Source organism: Arvicanthis niloticus, chromosome 19, assembly GCF_011762505.2.
Source record: "Arvicanthis niloticus isolate mArvNil1 chromosome 19, mArvNil1.pat.X, whole genome shotgun sequence".
In the NCBI taxonomy this organism is placed as follows: domain Eukaryota; kingdom Metazoa; phylum Chordata; class Mammalia; order Rodentia; family Muridae; genus Arvicanthis; species Arvicanthis niloticus.
In genome coordinates, this window is record NC_047676.1 from 5,426,438 (window position 1) to 5,448,660 (window position 22,223).

The 22,223-nt window shown below is 45.8% G+C and overlaps 1 pseudogene; it reads left to right on the forward strand.

Annotated features, from left to right (window-relative positions):
- The first annotated feature begins 4,051 nt into the window (after positions 1-4,051).
- LOC117723702 (WW domain-containing adapter protein with coiled-coil-like) overlaps positions 4,052-22,223 on the forward strand; it is a 48,064-nt pseudogene continuing 29,892 nt past the window's right edge.

Here is a 22,223-nt window from a genome sequence, read left to right on the forward strand (position 1 = left end):
GAACTCCTGACATAATGGTGGGGTCGCAAGAGCGCGGTGGAATACATTAAGAGAGGGGTAGATTAACATGCCGTTAATGCTGATTTATTCCTCACAGGTGCTGCTTGAAGGCTCCCTCTCTTTCTCCTCATCAGACCCGAGGCTGCTGTGGCTTGTCTTCTCCATATTCATCAGAGCTCTGCTGTGTCAGGCACAAGGGGTGGGGGAGTTGGGGAGAAGCTGAGTTGTGAGAAGCAACTCATTGCTGGTGGGAATAATTCAGGAGATAAAATGAGTTGGGAGGCTGTGTGTGTTCTTTTCATCCCAGGGATGCAGTTATCAGCAGCTCAGAGCATGTGTTTTGTTAGCTCTCCTTGGCATACATCCTAGGGCCTGGGGAGATGTCTGGGTCTCCAGAGACTGCATCCTGCTGGGAGAGGAGAGTTGCAAATGTTCTTAAATGCAATCCAGGGCTGATGGCCTCCTAGAGAGAAAAAGGCTCTGTCTGCCAGAGTTTTTTGGTAGATGGGTCTTCAGCAGTCCTTGAGGGAAGAGGCCTCTGAGGGTGGTTGGGAAGGACTGGGGAAAATATAGGAAAGGAAACTGCAGGTACGAAGTGTAGATTGTATGTGCAGCCATTAGGAGAGTGGGCTGAGTACCCTGGAGAAGCGTTCCAGGGAGGCAGTGGGCATGGGTGTATCAGGCAGACTTGCTGAACACTATGGGTTTAGTCAGGACCTCCTTGCTTTAGTTTGCCAAAGGTAATCTCCATGGGGGATCTGGGATCCTCAGTGCTATCTCTGTCCCTCCCTTCTGAGCTGGCGCTACCACACTGAGGCCTTGGGATTCTAGAGTGACATGTGCTAATAATGTCCCTAGTCTCTGACATCATGGGTGAACGTGGTATCATGAGCCCAGCCGCACCTTTGGCTATTACTGCTATCAGTAGCTTTCACCCGGGCTTGTTGGGTCTCAGGTGGTGAGCTGTGCATAGAGATCGAGAGAGGCTTAATGCTTGTAAAGTTGGTGAAGATGCTGGTCCAGAGGGAAAGTGGCATGGCCACCGTGTCAGAATAAATATCAAATAACTACTGGGAAGGAAAGGTGGTTGAGCCAGAGTCCCGGTAAAGCCGGCAGCCAGCAGAAGTCAAGGACCAGTAGGGTTTTTGGTTCTCCTGTTGAGTCCAGGAGTCAAGTTACAGCAGACACAGAAGAATCAAGGCCCAGGGGGATTGCTTCTGTTTTGTTTGAGTCAGAGCCTTGCTATCCAAAAGCCTTGGTTAGGCCAGAGGGATGGATCAGAGTGTAAAATGATTGCCATAAAAACCTGATGACCTGAGGAGAAAACTAGTTCCACAAGGTGTTCTCTGTGGACTAGAAAGATGGACCAGCCATTACAGGCTAGGCTAACAACCCCAAAGAGAAAGTTATCCTCTGACCTGCAAACATGAGCTACAGTGAATTGTTTGTGCTACACACACATACACACACACACACACACACACACACACAAACACACAGACAAACCTACAGAATATACATACAATACACACAACACACACATACACAGACACACACACAGATACACACATACAACACACACGAATACACACAACACAGACAACACATGCACACAGGCACACATATACATACACACACAGACAGACACATTTATAGGCACACACACATGCACACACAATGTGGTGGTTTGAATATGCTTGGCCCAGGGATATTAGGTCTTAGGGTTTTACTGCTGTGAACAAACACCATGACTAAGGCAAAGTCTTATAAATGACAACATTTAATTGGGACTGGCTTACAAGTTCAGAATTCAGTCCATTATCATCAAGATGGGAGCATGGTAGCATCTAGGCAGGCATGGTGCAGGAGGAGCTGAGAGTTCTACATCTTCATCTGAAGGCTGCTAGCAGAATACTGGTTTCCAGGCAGCTAGAGGTAAGGTCTAAAAGCCCACACCCACAGTGACACACCCACTCCAACAAGGCCACACCCACTTCAACAAGGCCATACCTTCAAATTGTGCCACTCCTTGGGCCAAGCATATACAAACCATCACAGGGGCATTATTTGGAGTAGGTGTGGCCTTGTTGGAGTAGGTGTGTCACTGTGAGCGTGGGTTCTAAGACCCTTATCAGACGATGTGTTGGTATGATGTTTTAAAATTTTAATTTAATTTTTATTTATGTGTATGTTTCTGAATGTATGAATACCATGTGGCAGTTCCTGTGGGGGCCAGAAGAGGGTGTATGCTCTAGCCCCTTGCTCTGTGTTATACAGGATGACGTCATGCCTGTGTCTCCCTTTAAGGAGGGAGTCGTACAGTTCACCAGTATGCTCTCGGGTCCTTTTAGACAGGGTGCTTTTAGACAGGGTGCTTTTAGACAGGGTGCTAGCTATGTTCCTCATCGCTGTGGGAAAATACTCACAGGGTGGCATTTTAGAAGGCAGAGTTTTGCTTGACAGGAGGAACTGAGGTACTGGGTAGGGAACAGAGATGAATCTTGGTATTCAGTTAGGACCCCGACCTGTGGGACGGTATCAGCCACATGTAGGATCAGTAGACCCTCAGGAAACATGCTCTCACAGATGCACTCAGAGGAGTGCCTCCTGTGTTATCTTAAGTCCAATCAGACTGACAGCTAAGATTAACGATCACAGACAGCTGTGACAGAGAGGAGGCTGCATTGCTTGAACGATAGATGCTGGTTTCCCACCATCCTGGGACCCGAGAAGTCCAGGCACCAGCAGATCTGGTGTGTGGTAATGCTCCCTTTCTGGGTCGTCAGACTGTCTTCTTGTGTCCACATGGCAGGGCATAGTGAGAGATGAACCCAGCTCTAGCCTGGTGGTGCTAACTTGATTCCTAGTCTCTACTCCTTATACCTAATTATTTATTCACCCAAGACCATCACATGAGGAATGCAGGCTTCAACATCTGAATGAAAGGACACAGATATTAAATTCTTTTGAAATGACCTAAGCGAAAAGTCCCATTGGCATTTTTCCAGACCAAGTGAAAATGAATGGCCCTTTCCTCTCCTTCACCCTGCACTGTCCTGTCCTCCACCCTAGGTCCCACACGTAGACCAGCATTCCTTCCAGAGATGAGTTCTGTGAGCCCCCAGACTCCCCACTTCTGTTTCTTTGTATATGCTCTACAAATATTTTGCCTGGAGTCATCTTTTATAGCAAGCAAGCAATTGGTCCCAATTTTGCTAATCTCTGAGAAAGGAACTTGCAGAAGAAAGCTCAAGTAACTGAAGATGTGTGGTGTTTTACTTAGACCCGAGCTCTGAGACCTTCCATCTATCTCCCAGATCCATCTTAAACAGCAGATATTCAATCTTATACTCAATCTTATTCAGCGCCTCTCCTTCTTTGAGCCAGATCCGTGCACAGCCTAATCACACCGCACCAGCTTAAACAGGCTGAGAAAGCGCCAGCTTTTCCACTTAGTGATCTGTTTTATTGGCTTGGCATGGTGCCAGCTGGGAGGAACTGCTGCTGACGCCAGCACAAACCATCCCAGGGGACACACAAACATCCCATCAGGTCGCCAGCCATAGTGGAGGCTGCACCAGCTCCTGCTAGCTCAAGGCTTCTATCTTTTTGATTTGTGGTCAGCTTTCATACAGGAACTGATAAAACACCCAACTGATAAAGGCTCAAAGAGCCTTGGGCTTGTGGTCACATCTGCAGATGTGCTTAGCAGAGGTGAGCAGAGCCCTTTTACTGCAGTGGGAAGCAGGGAAGCAAAGGGGTATTTCAGTGGACACTGGGCGCAGAGCTGCTGAGTGGAGGAATGGATTGTGAGAGGGGTGTCTGCCTCTTCTTTGGATTTTCTTTGGTCCCACAGAAGCCTGCTGTTATTGGGGTGTTACACAGTGGGCCCTCAGATTCTTCCCTCATCAGCCCACCTCCTCCGAGCATCTGGTTCCAACAATTATTAAACATCATTAATTAGCTGATGTTCATACAGCCAGTGTTGAGCTCTCCGGTTTAACCCAGGTGACCCTCAGTGATTGTGGAGTTTCCGAGCCTGTCATGCATGATGCCCATGAGGCGTCTGCAACATGGAGAGGCAGAAGGCTTTCCTGAGGAGCTACAAAGTGACAACGTCATTCCTGTGCCAGGTGGGTGACTCCAAGCTCCCGGTCACTAGCGAGGTGCCTGGGATGAGCTGTGTAGGCACATTAGCTTCTGTCCCACTTGTGAATAGGTATGAATATGAAGGTCACAGATGGCATTCACACTCCTGCTCCTGGTTAAAGTGACCTTGAAGCCTTTTCCCTTTGGAGTCTGATAGGATAAAGAGAAAAACACACACACACACACACACACACACACACACACACACACACACACGTTCCATATATGTATATATGTTCCATATATATATATATATATATTCCATATATGTATGTTCCCTATCTATCTATCTATCTATCTATCTATCTATCTATCTATCTATCTATCTATCTGCATCCCCTGTTGAGTCTTCATATATTTAGTGTTGCTTAATGCATAGAAAGCCTTTAAGACAAGAAGTAAAGCCCCATAAGCACAAAGCTCACTGTAAACACAGGACTGGCATTGATCGTGGGCAGTGGGCTTTAGAGTCATGAGGCTGATGGCCTCCTCAACCTCCCTGGCTCTCAGTTGTCTCCACCATGGGAAGGGTATGATAGTCTCTACCCACAGGGTGGTTGATCAAGCACACACATAAGTGCAGTGCCCTTGTTGCAGAGTCAGCACCCAGTTAGTGCCACACAGTGCTTGCTGCCTAAATAAGGCTCACTGTGCAGTCCCACCTAGAGTCTTAATTGAGGTTCTCCACAGCTAAATTCCATTTTTGATGGAAATATATTGTTCAAACTACTCTCACCAGGAAGTTGTCCTGAACCTGGACCCTGGATGTGGTGTCTGCAGCAGCTGCTGAGAAGCAACAGGGGTCACCTGATGTAGGGTTACGAGTTCCAAGGACTCACATGACTGTGAGAGACTGAAGAAGGGGTAACTATATAGAAAGCTCATTTGTTGCCTAAATCTCTGAAGGTCTTTGGAGAGAGAAGGCCATGTTGGTATTTGCTGCCAAGAATCACTTCTGGTTTCTTTTCAAGAATTTGTGTCTTGGCCCTTAAATACCTTCATGCAATTTTTTTTAGGTCAAAAAAACTTTTTTTGTTTTTTAAAACTTTATTCATTTTTAAAAGACTTATTTTATTTATATGAGTTCCTGGTGGTCTTCAGGCACACCAGAAGAGGGCATCAGATCCCATTACAGATGGTTGTGAGCCACCATGTGGCTGCTGGGAATTGCAGCCAGGACCTCTGGAAGAGCAGTCAGTGCTCTTAACCATGGAGCCATCTCTCCAGCCCAGGTTAAACAAACAAACAAACAAACACCCCGCCCCCCTCCAAAAAAACCAAAACTTAAGTGTAATCCATTTAAATGTTCTTTCCTTATTCGGCCTAACAACATCAATGAAATAACCTTCCAAAGAAATACAAACAAACAAAAGCACCTACCTTGCTTCTCTCAGTTACTGTATCCTCTGTCAATTTATCTGTCTTATCTATCATCTATCAACCCATCTGTCATCTGTCTATTATCTATCTCTACCATTTATCTCTCAATCATCTACCTATCTATCACATCTATCTTTACTATCTATCTGTCTATCTATCTATCTATCTATCTATCTATCTATCTATCTATCTACCATCTGTCTACCAAACATCGATCATCTGTCTGTCATAGATTTATCAATCATCTGTCTGTCACCTGTCTCTCTGTTACATGTCTATCATTTAACTATGTAATGTGTTGTCCATTGCAGCATCTTCTGTGCTTACATCCGTTACTTATCACCATTTGCTAATTAGGGTGTGGCTACTTGCTGCTTTTCTAGAACCTCAAGATGCATTATTAAATTATTTATTTGAGAACTCTCTAGATGTTAGCACAAGTCCTTCTATCTGTAACTTCTCTTAAAATTGCCTTAGCTGTATTCTAGTCCTAGTAGGTTGTGCTCTCATTTTTATTTTATTTTAGGAATTTAAAAATTTATCTCCTGACTTTTACAGTGACCCACAGTTTATCCAAAATTGTATGATCCAGTTTCCAAGACTTTGTGCAATTCTGGGGTTCCTACTGATGCTGACTTCTAGATCTATTCTACTTCTACGATCTGATGAAACACAGGATTATTTCAGTTCTTCTTGTATTGTTAAATGGCTGCCTTTCGCCCTGCCATGTGACCAGCTTTAGAGAGGGCTCTGTGGGCCGCTGAAGAGAGTTGTGTGCACTGTGTCTGTTGGATGGAGTATTCTGAAGCTATGTTATATCCAATCAATCTATGGTAGAGTACAGTTGTAAAATTTCCTTATTTCTAGTTTAGTAGGCTCATCTGAAGATGGGAATGGGTACAAATGTCCTCACTGTCATTGTGTCAGGAGCCATCCGACCTTCCTTCCAGAGTCTATAAAACAGGGACTCCTACATTTGGCAAATAAGCATTCGCATCTTTATATGCTCTTGGTGACTTCTTCACTTCATGAATATGCAGTGAGTTTCACCATCTCTTCAGACTAGTGTTGGTTTGAATTCTACTTTATCAGATGGAAGACTGGTGGCCCAGCTTGCTTTTGGTGTCCGTTTGTTTGATAGGTTGATTTTATTTTCACCTTTTGACTCCCAGTCTGTGGATGTTTCTGCCAATGAGGCATATTCTTTATAGATGGTGGATTTAGATCCTATTTTTCAAATCTAGTAGTCTTGATCTTTTAAATGGTGTAAGGAGGCTATTTACATTTAGTGTATCTTGAGAGGACTTTACTCCTCATGGCTGTGTTGGTGGTTCTGACTCAATGGACTGTGGCTAGTTCTTTTCTCCTTTATTAGCATTAGGGGATTTCTGGTTTGCTGTGTCAGCCATGAAGAATTAATTCTGAGTCATTGCTTATTAATCAACTTATAAAATTTGTTTTCTGTACTCCCAGTGATACAACTTTCTTCTTCCTTCATTTATATTATTTCCCTAGGTATTTTCCTAATTGCTGGCTTAGGTGTCCTGAGTTGCCTTAATTGTCTTGAAATGTTATTATTTCTCTGTCCATTTAAAGAGATAGCTTTGTTGGGTCAGGACTTGAAATATAACATTGCTTCTTGGCTTTGTGGGATATTGATGAGATCTGATCGTTTTTTGTTTGTTTGTTTGACAATTTTTGCCTTTGTATGTGACTTATAATCTTCTCCTTGAAATTTTCAGTATTCTTTCCCCTCTATATGTTAATACATAAGTACATTGATAGACAATAATTAAATAAAATTATTACAAAATTCATTCTTAGAAAATTTCACATTCGTTCACAATGCATGTTGACTACTCTGACCCGCATTGCCAAACCATCCCAGTTCATGTTCCCTCCTCCCCACAGTTCACTTTCCCTCCTCCGCACACTTCACTTTCCCTCCTCCCCACACTTCACTTTCCCTCCTCTATACAGTTCACTTTTTCTCCTCCATACAGTTCACTTTCCCTCTTCCCCACACTTCACTGTCCCTCTTCCCCATACTTCACTTTCCCTCCTCCCCACACTTCACTTTCCCTCCTCCCCACATTTCCCTTTCCCTCCTCCCCACACTTCACGTTCCCTCCTCCCCACACTTCACTTTCCCTCCTCCCCACACTTCACTTTCCCTCCTCCCCACACTTCACTTTCCCTCCTCCCCACACTTCACTTTTCCTCTTCCCCACACTTCACTTTCCCTCCTTCCCACACTTCACTTTCCCTCCTCCCCACACTTCACTTTCCCTCCTCCCCACACTTCACTTTCCCTCCTCCCCACACTTCACTTTCCCTCCTCCCCACACTTTACTTTCCCTCCTCCCCACAAATCTTTCTCTCATGTTCACATCTATTCATTTTGTTTTGTGACCCACTGAGATTACGCAGGGCTATCTGTGTGGCCATGGTTTTGAAGCAATCTGTGGGAGCCTGTGTGTGGGCTCAGCAATGGGTACAGAGTTGAAGATGTTGACTCCACCTCTCAAAAACTATCAGTGGACAGTACTTCAGAGGTAAAGAGCTGGCTTCCATAAACTTCTCTTTCCTTGACTGACAGTTGATAGGGATGGTCTTGTGCAGGCTCAGTGTGGGAACCTATGGTTGCAATTTCAGGATGTGATGGCCACACTCATCAAGAGGAGGACATTGTGTAACCCTTCACCCTATCTCCAACTCATTCGTAATTTCTGCAGTGTTCCTTGAGAGTTATAGGAGGTGGCATACGTGACTCATTTAGGCCAGGGACCACAATGGTCACTTGTTCTTAGAATCTTGGGTAGCAACTGAGTGTATATATTTACATAGTTTATTGTAGAAGAGGCTTTTCTGGTTAAAGATGAGAGAATCTTTCATGTATGAGTATATGCATAGGAATTTAGAAGGTAGTTTGTTGTGATGGCAGTTTAGCTATAAATATCAGCACTAAGCTCCCTGCCTGGCATACTACCTTGCTAGACCATACTACCTTGCTAGACCTGGGTTCTGAGTCAGTTTACAGTACCAACCCTGAGCATACCTTTCCCTGGTAGTGTTTCTCAAACCTAATCAGAAGACAACAGTCAAGCAGCTATTGCACCAGAACTAGAGGCTTCACTTGGTGATGAGAGATGTCTAGTTGGGGCTTTGTCTCCCCCATTGTTTGGTGATTCCATGTGTTTATGGAATTTCATCTCCCTAGGAAGAGAAAATAGAGTATAGTTATGGATAGACTGAGTGGGTTGGAATGAGACAATCAAACAGAAAAAGGAAGGAAGCTAGAGGGTAAGAGAGGGACTACAGGCAAGAACAGCCACACACACACACATGTTCATATATGTATATATATATATATATATATATATATATATATATATATACATATATGTGTGTACTTATATATATAATGATATATTCAATATATCTTATATACTTATGTGATGCTATATCTAATATATATACCTAATACAGTAGAACACACACACCTATAGTAGACATATACCTAATATATTAGAATAATTATATATTATTGATATATATGGAAGATACATATATAGAATTTATACTATATATAGAACATACACAGAATGATAAATATATGTGTATATATACATACATACATACATACATACATACATACATACACATTGTTTTATTGTATTAGGTTTCCATATGCAATGGTTGGTTTTGTGTGTCAATTTGACACAAACTAGAGTCATCAAAGAGGAAGAGGACTAGAGTCTCAGTTGAGAAAATGCCTCCATAAGACCCAGATGAAAGGCACTTTCTTAATTAGTGATCAACCAGGGAGGGCCCATCCCACTGTGGGGGGTACCATCCCTAGGCTGGCAGTCCTGGGTTCTATAAGAAAGCAAGTCTTAATAGCCTTAGTAGAGACTGAGGGTTTGGGGGAAGAGGGAATTCAGCCTGCAGATGCTGTCAACTGTAGCTGTAGCATCCTTGGGTCCTCTGGGGGAGCTGTATGCCTACTTAGAGATCACATAAATCACCACCCCCACCAAAGCTTCTGTCAGTTATTCCTGGGATATCTGCTCTGGGAATGACCCCTCAGACACCTGTTGCCCTGACAGGAGGATAGGGGACACAGAGAAGCCACAGAAGACTCTGTTCCTGTTGAGGCTGTCCTTCAGGTCATACTTGGAGTAACATCCAAGAAAAAAAAAAAAAAAAGATCTGTGGGTGACTGAGGCCCTGATCTCAAGTTATTCCTGGCCTTTGGATCTTTCTAGCTGAGTCTCCAGATGCCAACGACAAAGTAGGTGGGGGGTGGGGGCAAGGGCCTTGTTCCTCTCCAGTCCACTCAAATGATAGACACATGGAATGCCCAGCAGTTGGGGAATGACTGCTGCTTCTCTGTGCTTGGCCTCAGGGTACAGTCAACTCTCTGATTGTAACTCAATCTTTCCATCCACAAAGAACCATGCAACTGAATCACAAAATCAATCAATCAATCATAGTAACCAAAGATTTCCTAATATTTTAAGTAAGTGTATGCTATTTTATTGGCCCACAATCACAAGAGGCCTTACCTTCTTCCCAAAGTTCATTATTAGGTGACTCCAGTGTTGTTTGTGCAAATCCTAATTTTAAATTATTGAGCCTAAAAGTTGGCTTTCTTGTCAAACTGATAAAATGCAGCCCTAGTTTATGGTGCTCAAAACTGGCGAGAGGAGATTCGTTAATCCACACATAAATGATGTTGGGCCGTGTGACAATCCGGACTTTGTATAATGCATGTTCTCGACAAGCACATATTTCTGAATGAATTGTGTGCTTGTTTTATAAACATTCATTGTCAGGTGATTTGTGATAGGAACAACTTACTAAAGTAGACTCAAGCTGCTAGCCGGAAAGAGGTACGGGTGCTAGGAGCCATAAAAGAACAGGATCCTCACCCTCTTGAGACAGGCTTATCATGAAGACCAGGCTGCAGGAGAACTGCAGATTTCTCCAACTCTTACTTCAGACCATGATACCCCCGAGGGATCCAGTTGTATTTTCTCATTTTCTTGGGTAATCCTCTGAGCCCTTCAACTCTATAAATTCCTACTTGCTTCATAACAAGGGACTGTAGCGGGATATTTTCCTACTACATTTTTATAAAGCTCAGTAATTGGGCTGTATGAGAGGTAGGCAGAGTGAGGAGTTGGGAGGAGAGGAAGAGGAGAAAGAAGAGGAAGAGCTAGGAGGAGGAGGAGAGGTGTAGGAGTCATGGAGAACCACAGGTCTATAACAGCCCTGGGTAACGTTTTATATCATAAAGTTAGATATTGGGAAACACCTCTAATTGTGTGGGCAAATTGATAATTGAACATTACCAAATATATTAAGCTATTGGATAATCTTTAAACATTAGAGTCTCATTTCTACCGGGTACCGCATAGATGGCGGGATGGTCTGGGCTCAGCCAAGCATTGTGGAGACAGTGTGGTAGATTGGCAAAGCCATCTCCCACGCTGGTGTCTCATGGGTGCCAGGGCTGGTGCTTCTGGTTGGCCTGAGCTGTGGCTGTAGCTCGTGGCCTCAGCCCTTGCCTAGTCCAGAACATGGTGGCCCCATAACAACAAACCAGTTTGGGTGCTGCAGATTTTAATATTAACTGTATGTAACAAGGAACCTGCGTCTCCAGCCAAGAAGGGTAGCACATACTTATAGTTCTAACAGTCAGGGAATGGAAGCAGGAAGAGTAGGAGTTTAAGGCTAGTTTAGTTTACATTGTGAATTTGAGGTAGCCTGGGATACATTTGGGGGTAGCCTGAGCTACACGAGACTGTATCTTAAAACACACAAACATATATAAACCAAAATCCCCTATGGTAGTTAGTGGTAACTTGACAGATCTAGAATCACTAGGTTTTCTGGGCATGCCTGGGGATTTTTGTGGTTAGTTGGTGCACAAAGATCCATCTAAGCTATGAGTGGGATTTTGGACTGTATAAAACAGGGAAAATGAATTGAGTACTGTGTTGGGGGCCGACTTTTAGCAGAAAGCGGCTATCAGCTTTGCAGCCATCTTGAGCCATATACCCTGACATGTGACTTGGATTACAATAGCCTACAACAGCTGAGCACACTCCGATAATCTTGGTTTAGATACCTTGAGATTAAAGGTGTGTGAGATTAAAGGTGTGTGACTTAAGAGTATGACTTAGAAGTGTAGAGATCAGAATTAGAGACAAGACCTAAGGGCATGATTAAAGGTGTGACCAAAAGGCGTGGCTTAGAAGTGAGACATATAAAAGGCAGAGGCAGACAGTAGAGAATCAGACAGAACCAGACATTAGGCGAACCAGACATTAGGCGAACCAGACACATCAGACATTAGGTAGAAGACACTTGGCTCTAGAGAGAATCAGACACATCAGACATTAGGGAGACATAGCAGAGAGAAGACAGAGAATCAGACACTTCCGAGAGTACAACTTGGAGTACAACTTGGAGTAGGAATTAGGCATTAAGTAGCAGGCACTTGGGAGAGAACTCGGAAGAACTAGGTAGTAGGCATTAGGCATAAGTGCTAAGGCACTTGGAACTTGGAGGCAGTAGGGACTAGGAACTAGGGACTAAGAAGTAGGGACTAGGAACTCAAGACTTAGGACTTAGACTGAAGAATAAACGGGATTGAATTACACTCTGTCTGGTCTACATTCTTCGAGTCCGTCCTCTCTCTCTTTTGCTGAACCCCGACTGGAGCAGCAGCTTGGGCCGAGATAGAGTGGCCGCCCAAACGTGGGTCGGCCCGGGCCTCAACATTTTGCTTGGCCGAGACATTTTTTTGGCTGCCCCAAAGTGGGGCTAGTGTGGACCCAACATTTTTTGGCGCCCAACGTGGGCAGCCTAGGCCCCAACATTTTTGGCGCCCGAACAGGGACCAGCTCCCTGTTCTCCGGGGCAGCCTGAGGCCCCGGGGCCCCGCCTCACGCAGGCTCCTGAGCACGACTACCCCTAAAGTGGAACGGGAGTGGCCGGATTTGAGTGTGAGTAAAAGCAGCGACCAGAGGGCTTGACAAGTCGCGGGCTAGGAGCCCAGGCCTCGGAGAAAGAGGAGGCAGGAGCAAGCCGAGCTGTCACGACTGGAGGGGGGACTTTAGCCTTTCCAGGCACTTAAGTATTTGTCAAAGAGTCACCCCATAGTGGTGATCACAGACATGAAAAGATGCGAGACACCGCAGATCCTTCACCACCAAACAAATGTTGTGGAGATCTAATAGTCCTGAGAACAAATACAGTGACAGCACAGATCACAATAAGCCAAAAATTGCACACTCAGAGAGCTAGAGAGAGGGAAGTTGGGACAGTTACTCTCCACAAGAAATTCACATAACCACAGTGCTCGTCATAGTTTCAAATTCACATTCTTCTAATCCAAGCAATAATCCAAGCAAAACTTCAGATACACCTTATGATTCTGCAGATGATTGGTCTGAGCACATTAGTTTCATCTGGAAAAAAAAATACTACTACATTGTCGCACAGAAGTTTCACAGTGGGAGAACCAAAAGAGTGGCTTGAAGAGAACAGAGACAAAAAAGAAGCAATCAGTTGGCAGTTAATAGTTTTCCCAAGACAGGGATTACAGAAGAGAGGTGATGCAAGCAGCAGCCACTAGTGGGTTCAGCAGTGGAAAATCTGCTCCAGGAGACAAGTCAGTATCACATTCTTGTACAACTCTTTCCACATCTTCAGCCTCTGGCCTGAACCCTACATCTGCGCCTCCAGCATCTGCTTCAACAGTACTGTTTCTCCCGTTCCACAATCAACAATACCTCCGTTACTTCAGGACCCAAATCTTTTTAGACAGTTGCTTCCTGCTTTGCAAGCACACTACAGCTTAATAATTCTAATGTGGACATATCGAAAATAAATGAAGTTCTTACAGCAGCTGTAACACAAGCTTTCCCTGCAGTCTGTCATCCACAAGTGGAGGGAGGGCAGGAAGGGAAGGTGATGTATTTCTATTTCATTTAAAACATAAAAGAATAGTAGTCTAGCAAGCCTGGAGAAGCATACACCAGGAAGTAGGATTCCTGATTGTCTCGCTCTTTTTCTGACTCCGTGTCCTGTCCTGGCTTCCTCTAGTGGTAAAACTGTGAATTGGAAGTATGAGCGAAAATACTTTCTTCAGTCCTGTTGGGAGTAGATGTCCCAGGGTAGGGTGTACCAAGTGGAGGGGGAAGTGGAAGGGAGAGGGGCAATGGGGGGGATTTGCATGGGTGGGAAGAGAGGAAGGAATGGGGCTGTGATTGGGATGTAAACTGAATAAAAAAAGGTAAATTATTGAAAAAAGGAAAAAAAGCCTTTCTTACACAAGGTGCTTTTGTCATGGCATTTATCAGAGCAAAGCAGGCCGAGAGCTTTGAGAATCCTCTGGAGAAATACCAAGAGGAGGTAGTTTACAATGGCACTGTAAGCATTTGTCACCCACCTACAGTGACACAGGCTCCGAGTCTTCTGTCCCTGTCCCAGCTGTTCGCAGCATCTGCCTCTGGCCTGTGATATATGATCCTGACCTAGGGCCCCTGCTGACTTATCAGAGCCAGACAGCAGCACTAACTAGATTCCCTCCAGAAAGAGTCTGTGATTTTGACTGAGGAGCTCAGGGAATTGGATGCCCTGGGGCTGAGAGCGGAATCAAGATCAGGGCAGGTCACCCGTTGGCTAGTGGGGCTCTCCCAGGCAGCTCTATGAGTTCACAGAAAGCATTTCTTGAATTCAGGTTTAAGGAACGCTAGAGATCTTGTAATGGGTGAGCACAGCCAGAGGGCAAACTCGAGATCTGGGCTTTCATTGAGCTCTGCTCTGCAACAGAGTGAATTAGGCTGCTTCCGGCCTTGACATACCTACGGAGATGTTCTTATTGCCAGAGAACTGTGGAAGCTGGAGCTCAGTGTTGTCTTTTCCCAGCATGCTTTGCAATCTCCTTCACACTGGGCTGAGCATATACAAAGGATCACACACTCTCCTTCCATACTGACACCTTGACTATAGAGGGGTAGGGGCTGCCCCGCCCATCCTCTGGAAGCCATGGGCTGTATCACCTGGGTGAGCAGATTCCTGATTTTATGGATCCTTTCTCAGAGAGTTTGTTTCTCTGTCAGTGTGGGTGGGTCAGTGTGGGTGTGTCACGTGCTGATTGGAGCCTGCAGTGGCACCTCAGGGGAAGGTTTGGCTGCAGGAGGCAATCAAGTGGCAGCGGCTTAATCAGGAATTTTAAAGTTCCCGTGCACCATGCAGCTCAGAGAAAGGAGCGAGAGCGCTCGATCCAGGCTCACAGTACCATGCTCAACTCTGCTCTCTTCTCGCTTTATGTTTGGGAGTGAAGGTCTTCCCCTTGGCCTTGGGATGCTGTTAGAGCCATGATTGAGGTAGAGATGAGGGGAAAAAGTTTTCCTTGTTAAACAGTCATTCAGTGGCACCTGTCTCCTCCACGGAAATGTGAGCAACCTGAAGGCACAGAATGAGTCCAGCCCAAACTTCCGACATCTGTCTCAGAATCACAGGGACATTGTTTGGAAGCTCATCATCTGCTGATTCTTTCTTTCGGGGTCAAGAGGGACTACATAGTCTGGCATTTGAGAAGCACTGCAGCAAATACATGCACATGAGGATAAGCTTCAGACTGAGCCTGTGATTGCGCATGTGCTTGGGTGCATGTGTGAATGTGTATTGCCCAGTCCTACCTGTATGTGGACATGGGTGCCTAGGCATGCATGCATATGAGCGTCTGCACATCTCAGTACATGTGCATGCGTTTGTGCACTTGAAAGCATATGTGCAAGTCTGCACATGGGTGTGTACTTGTGTGTGCTTACGAGTAGGTGACTGAGTGTGCTTAGGTACATGTGATCATGCTGTGTATCAGTGTGCATGTGTGCACATGTCTGAACACGTGTGTTCATGAGTGAGTGAATGTATGTGGTCAGGCTTTGATTCCAAGTGAATGATGAAAGCCACATAAGCCGTATTTTTTTTTTTTGCAACTTACAAGAAGCTCACTCAGGGTCTGGTAGACAATGAGGTGGGCTTTTTTCCCCCTCCAGCTTTATCTTGTGGTGCAGAGTTGGATGCTAGATTGTGCATGCTCTGCAGGAAGCAATGTGAGGCATGGCTTGGCTTTGGGAGGCTGCCTGCTGAGATCTCTCTGTGCCCACCCTTCATCCCAGCAGGTTCTGAGGCCAGCAGATAATCCACATGGCTAGCAGATGTCCCTTGCCCAAATCTGCCAAACATGGCCAGGCAGCTGAACCCATGGGTACGGACCTCTTTGAGGCTGTTCTTTGTCTGCATGGTGGTTGGCAGAGCATTTCTGCATGAGCTGAGATGACCCAGTTTTGACGACTGAACAACCATAGATCTAGGCTGGTTTATCTCATCTCTTGCTTCAGTCACACGGCCTGCTTGCCTCTGCCTTTTGTCTAGCAGCTTAAGAGTGGCTGCCATGGGAGTGCCTTGTTCCTGTAAGCTTAGCAAGATGGCCCCAGTCAAACAGAAGGGCTGTGCATTATTGTTTTATTTCTGCTGTGGTGTGGGGTGTGGCCAGTTCCCCACTTAGACTCCTTGGGCCCATAGTTCAGGGAAGGGGCTGTTTCCCTACAATCATGGTCACATGCCCCAGCCTTACAGTCATGGTCATGTGCCCCAGTCCTACAGTCATGGTCACGTGCCCCAGCCTTACAATCATGGTCACGTGCCCCAGCCCTACAGTCATGGTCACGTGCCCCAGCCCTACAGTCATGGTCACGAGCCCCAGCCCTACAGTCATGGTCACGTGCCCCAGCCCTACAATCATGGTCACGTGCCCCAGCCCTACAATCATGGTCAAGTGCCCCAGCCCTACAATCATGGTCACGTGCCCCAGCCCTACAGTCGTGGTCACATGCCCCAGCCCTGATTGAGGTGCTGCAATGTTGCAGGCTATGGGCTGGCTATGGGTAAGAATCTTTGAGTATTTCAGGAAAGACTGAGAGAAGAACTTTCCAGGGCCCAGTGAGAGATGTGGTGGACTGTGATGGGAGATGACAGATAAGAGCTGGTGTCACCAAGGTCTGGATTAATCAGATGGATCCAGATAAGCAGCTACTCATTTCACCCAGGCCTGGAAGAGGCCTTTGCCCATTGGTTCTTGTAATGCACTGACTTTATTTCTATCTTGCTTTGATCTCAGTCACTGTCAAGTTTGTACCTAATACAAAGGGATTTTTGCCTTGAATTAGACAATGAATTACTTCCTTTTGGCATCTCTCTCTGTTTGCATGTGTTTCATTACATATGAGTAGATGTGCATGTACACACGGAAGGACTTGAGATCGTGGCTCGGCATCACCCTTGATCATTCTTTACATTATTCATCAAGGCAGGTTTTCTCAGCTGGACCCAGGGCTTGCCAATATGACTTGTGTCCTAGCCAGTGCTCCTAGGCTGGAATTACAGGCCAGCCACCTCATGTCACCTGTCACCTGATGTCTATGTGGGTCCTAGGAATCCAAACTTTGGTCTTTATGCTTGCAGAGATATGAAAGCCCTGTCAGCACTGATGTCCCCAGGCCGTGCTATATATGCACATGTGTGTACCTACCCCAGGCCATGCAACACACAGGCACACCAACCCTCAGGCTAAATTAAACACTTGTGTGTACACCTACCCCAGGCTGTGATACACATGCATGTGCACACCTATTCCAAGGCTGCCACACATGCATGCACATATGTATGTGAATGTGTGTGTATGTGCATGTGTTGTGCATGCATTGTGTATGTGCATGTGTATGCATGTATGTTCATGTGTGTATATATATATGCATGTATGTGCATGTGTGTTTATGTATGTGCATGTATGAGTATGTATGTGCATATGTGTGTATGTATGTGTGCATATATGTGTTTGCACTCAGCCAGAGGTCAAGGTCATCGATGTGTTCCTTGGTCACTCATCATCTTATCTTTTGAGACATGATCTTTCAGGTGACCTGACAGTGGTCATCATTCAGATAAGTGTACTACACTGTGAATTTCCCCAGAGCTGCATCCCTTGGTGTTATTAGAATGCCATGCATTGCTCTGTATTTGACATGTGACTTGCCTGCCACATCAGTCTGTTGGGTAACAGAAGCAAGGAGGCCTGTGGGTACTTCGGCTGATGTAGTAATTGTACTGCAGGCCATTTACATCTGATCCAAGATCTCTGATGGTGTGGGAGGGCCAAGCCCCTGCCTCCTTCACAGCCGCTGATGAAACATGAGCTGTAGTGAGGCTAAACTTTGCTGTGATAACTGATTTCCCCATCTCTAATTCTATTCAAAACAAGCCTGAAAGTACTTCTTGTTCCAAACCCCTAGCACAGGGGGCACCGTTTCTGTAGGTGTGAGAAATACGCTAAAAAATGTTATATACATTTAAAGGCAGCCCACGTATACAGTAAACTGATGTGTCTTTATATATATGTTGTATCAACAGCCAAATATTTTCTCTAATTACCCAACACAGAACCCCATGCAGGTGTCAGCTTTCCTGTCGTCCTGACAGAAACAAAGCAGGATTTATCTTGACTTGTTCTCTCAGAGGTTATATCCACGGTCCTTTGCCCATGTTGCTTCTGGGACACAGTGAAGTAGAAGACTGTAGGGAGAAGTGTGCAAAGGTGTCTTCCACACCATCAGGGGTCTCGGATCAGATGCAAATGACCTACTGTGTACAATACTACTTCAACTGAAGCTACTAGAGGCTGATTTCTAGCCCTTACAGTGATTTTAGATCATCCTGTCATCTAGAATGTAGGCTATTAATAGAAAATTTTGAGCATTGGTCAGGCTAATCAGTCAGGAGCCAACTGTCAAGGTGAACACTGAAAAGGTGAAAGGTGAAAAGGTGCCCAGTTTCCCAATGGCAAATGTCTTGGTTAGGGTTTCCATTGCTGTGAAGAGACATCATAAACGTGGCAGCTCTTACAAAGGAAACATTTAATTGGGTCTAGCTTAGAGGCTTAGTCCATTATAGAAATGGTGGGAAGCATGGCAGCATGCAAGCAGACCTGGTGCTGAAGAAGGAGCTAAGAGGATTGGCAGGCAGCAGGAAGGGGGAGGGGGAGGGGAGGGGAGGGGAGGGGGAGGGGGAGGGGGAGGGGGAGGGGGAAGGGGAGTGGAGGGGGAGGGGGAAGGGGAGGGGAGGGGAAGGGGGGAGGGGAGGGGGAGGGGAGGGGGAGGGGGAAGGGGAGTGGAGGGGGAGGGGGAAGGGGAGGGGAGGGGAGGGGGAAGGGAGGGGGAGGGGGAGGGGAGGGGGAGGGGAGTGGGGAGGGGAGGGGGGAGGGGGAGGGGGAGGGGGGGGAGGGTGGAGGGGGGAGGGGGAGGAGAGAGTCTGGGCCTGGCTTGAGCTTCTGAATCCTCAAAGCCCACCCTCAGTGACAAGGCCACACCCTACTCTAACAAGGGCATACCTCTTAATAGTGGCACTCTGTATTGACCTACGGTGGCCATTTTCATTCAGACTACCACAGAGAGGGCAGGCCACATCACACAGGGAGGAGTGTGAGTGTTGATCAGGAGATTAAAAGGAGGAGCGAGCCATGGACAGGAGCATCAATGTGGATTCCATGGACAGGAGTGGAAGTTGAGTGTGAGCCAGACAGCATGGGTGAGCTTGAGCCATTTCTGCAAGTTTTCAGCCATAGGGACATCTGGTACGTGGATGAGTAAGGCAGGTGCTTGGTGGCCTGGAGCGTCAATAAAAGATGTGTTTGAGGTGTCAGATCTGAACTGACTGGTATGCACTTGGAACTCGTGCTCCAGCAAGCATCTTAAGAACTAGTTAGTCCTGCAGGCCAGTCCCTCTGGGACCAGTGCAGTCCCAGATCTGTGACACTGGAAAACAGCACAGAAATGAAATGATAGGATAGTGCAATCCCCTCTGCTTTCAAACTCATCCGCCATTCACGAATCCTTCTCTTACCACGTGCCACAGAAGGTGCTTTGGTGTCCAGAATTCCTCTGACTAGGGTGGACCCACTGCATGATGTCCTGCCAGAGCAACTCAAAGTGAACTGGTCACTGTGACAGTTTGTATATGCTCGGCCCAGAGAGTGGCACTATTAAGAGGTGTGGCCCTGTTGGAGTAGGTGTGGTCTCGGAGTGGGCGTGGCTTTGTTGGAGGAGGTGTGGCCTTGTTGGAATAGGTGTGTCACTATAGGTGCAGGCTTTAATGCCCTCATTCATCCTTGCTGCCTGGAAGCCAGTCTTCTGCTAGCAGCCTGCAGATGAAGATGTAGAACTCTCAGCTCCTCCTGCACCATGTCTGCCTGGATGCTGCCATGTTCCCACCTTGATGATAATGGACTGAACCTCTGAACCAGTAAGCCAGCCCCAATTAAATGTTGTTTTTATAAGATTGCCTTAGTCATGGTGTCTGTTCACAGCAGTAAAACCTTAACCAAGACAGTCACTAATCTTAATTCCACCTGCAATATCCCTCTGGTCACGTGTGCAGTTGCAGAGCAGCTACCGTTCTGGGTTGGAAATCCTGGTGGATGAGCTTAGATTTCTCCCATTTGGGTAGGAGAGTGAAGTCACGTTTGTTCATTCTGACTGAATGGGTACAAAACACAGAAGACCACAGAGGAAAATAAGAATTACTCACAATTTTATCCCTAGTAATATGTTTCACATGTGGTTTTATTATCCGTGCTTTTTTCACAGCTAAAGAATGTGTTCATAGCTGTACATTCTTTTGAATTTCATAAAAATCCCCCATGACATTATCTCTGCAGTAATAATTGCCAGCAGCTGCATGGTGAGCCAGAGCCGATCCTTTAATATTGGCAGTGTAAGAGATTTCAAAGCCCTGCTAAGAATTATGATTGTTTTCTTATGAGATTTTGCTAGGAATGGCTACAAGAATCCAAAATGGTTTTATTATTTGTACCCACAAGAGCAGAAATGTCACCGCTGTCCTCCTTCCCTGATTCTTTCGTTCCTTCCTCCCTGTGTTTCTGTTTTCCTCTTCAGTATCTCAGTTTTAAGTAGTAGAATATGAAGGTGAAACATAGCCTGGCTATTGTTATATTATTATCTTCTTCTCCTCCTCCTCTTCTTCCACCACCTCCTCCTCCTCTTCTTCCACCACCTTCTTCTCCTCCTTTCTCTTCCTCCTCCTCTTCTTCCTCCTCCTCTTCCTCCTCCTCCTCTTCCTCCTTTTCCTCCTCCTCCTGCTTCTCCTTCTCTTCCTGCTCCTCCTCCTCTTCCTCCTTCTCCTCCTGCTCCTCCTCCTCTTCCTCCTCCTTCCCCCTCCTCCTTACTATTATTACTATTCAACTTGACACAGACTGGAGTTATTTGGGAAGAGAAATCTTGAAAAAAAATGCCTCCATAACATTGGCAAGATCGTAGGCAAGATCGTGGGAACATTTTCTTAAGGAATGATGGGTGAGTTGGTCCAGTTCACTGTAAGTGGGATCACTGCTGGGTAGGTGATCCTGGGTGAGCATAGTGAGCAAGCCACAGGGAGCAAGCCAGTAAGCAACACCCTTCCATGGCCTCTGCATTAGCTCCTGCCTCCTAGTTCCTGCTTGACTTCCTGCCCTGACTTTCTTTAAGATGAACTATAAGCTATTATCTGCAATAAACATTTTATTTTCCAAGTTGGTCTTGGTATTTTTATCACAGAAACAGAATCCAAAACCAATGTAGGAAATGTCTCTGCCTTTCCCCTTCTTTTCTTATAAGGAAGGGGACTAACCTTTTCAATATTGTTCAGATTTCATTTCTGTGCTGTGACAAAAAGCAACACAGATGAGGCAAAGGTGTATCTGCTTTCTGATTCCAGGTCGCACCCCATCATTTGGGGATGTTAAGGTAGGAACTCAAGCAGCTAGTCACATTTCATCTGCAGGAAAGAGCAGAGGGAGAATGCATATGTGCTTGTTTGCTGGTGCTACTGTTCTTTGCTCTAATATTCTTCAGGACTCCCTGAATAGGGAATGGTGCCACCCACAGTGGTTGGGTCTTCCATTCTTCGTTACTGTAGTCTTTCACAGACAGAACCACAGATGATGAATCTGATCCAGGCACTTCCTTGTTTCAGTCTTTCTTCCCAGGTTGTTCTAGGCTGTGGTCGGTTGACATTTTAAACGAACCATCATGGCAATCTTTATGAAGCCCAGTTCCAATGTTTCTCACCAGAAACCCATCTTGTTACTTATAAACATTGGGATTTGATGGAAGGAGTACATTGAGTAATGGGTTGCCTCAAAACCCCACTCATCATCCTAACATCCTTCATCTGGATCATAGTGTTCCCTACTAATCTCTGTACACCCTGGATGTGGCAAAGGGATCTCAGCAGCCTGTTCTATAACCGATGTGCCCATATGGGTCCAATCTCTTTTCTCCATTCATTTCCCATCGGCTTCTGTTTTTCCAGATGCTCGTTGGAAGGCTTAGGATTGTCTTATAGGAGTAGGTTACAGGATAAGGGCTGTTTTGTTTGCCCCACCATAGAAGCACTCAGTTATCGGAGTCTTGTCTTCAAGGCAGAGACTTACCTGCCCATGACAGATTCTGATGTTTGCTGTCAGCTCTGTTGGAGACTGGGATGTAATTGGTAGTCATTTCAGTCAGTGGTTGCTAATTGGCAGACAGACTCCTAAGTAGTGAGGCATGTAGTGAACT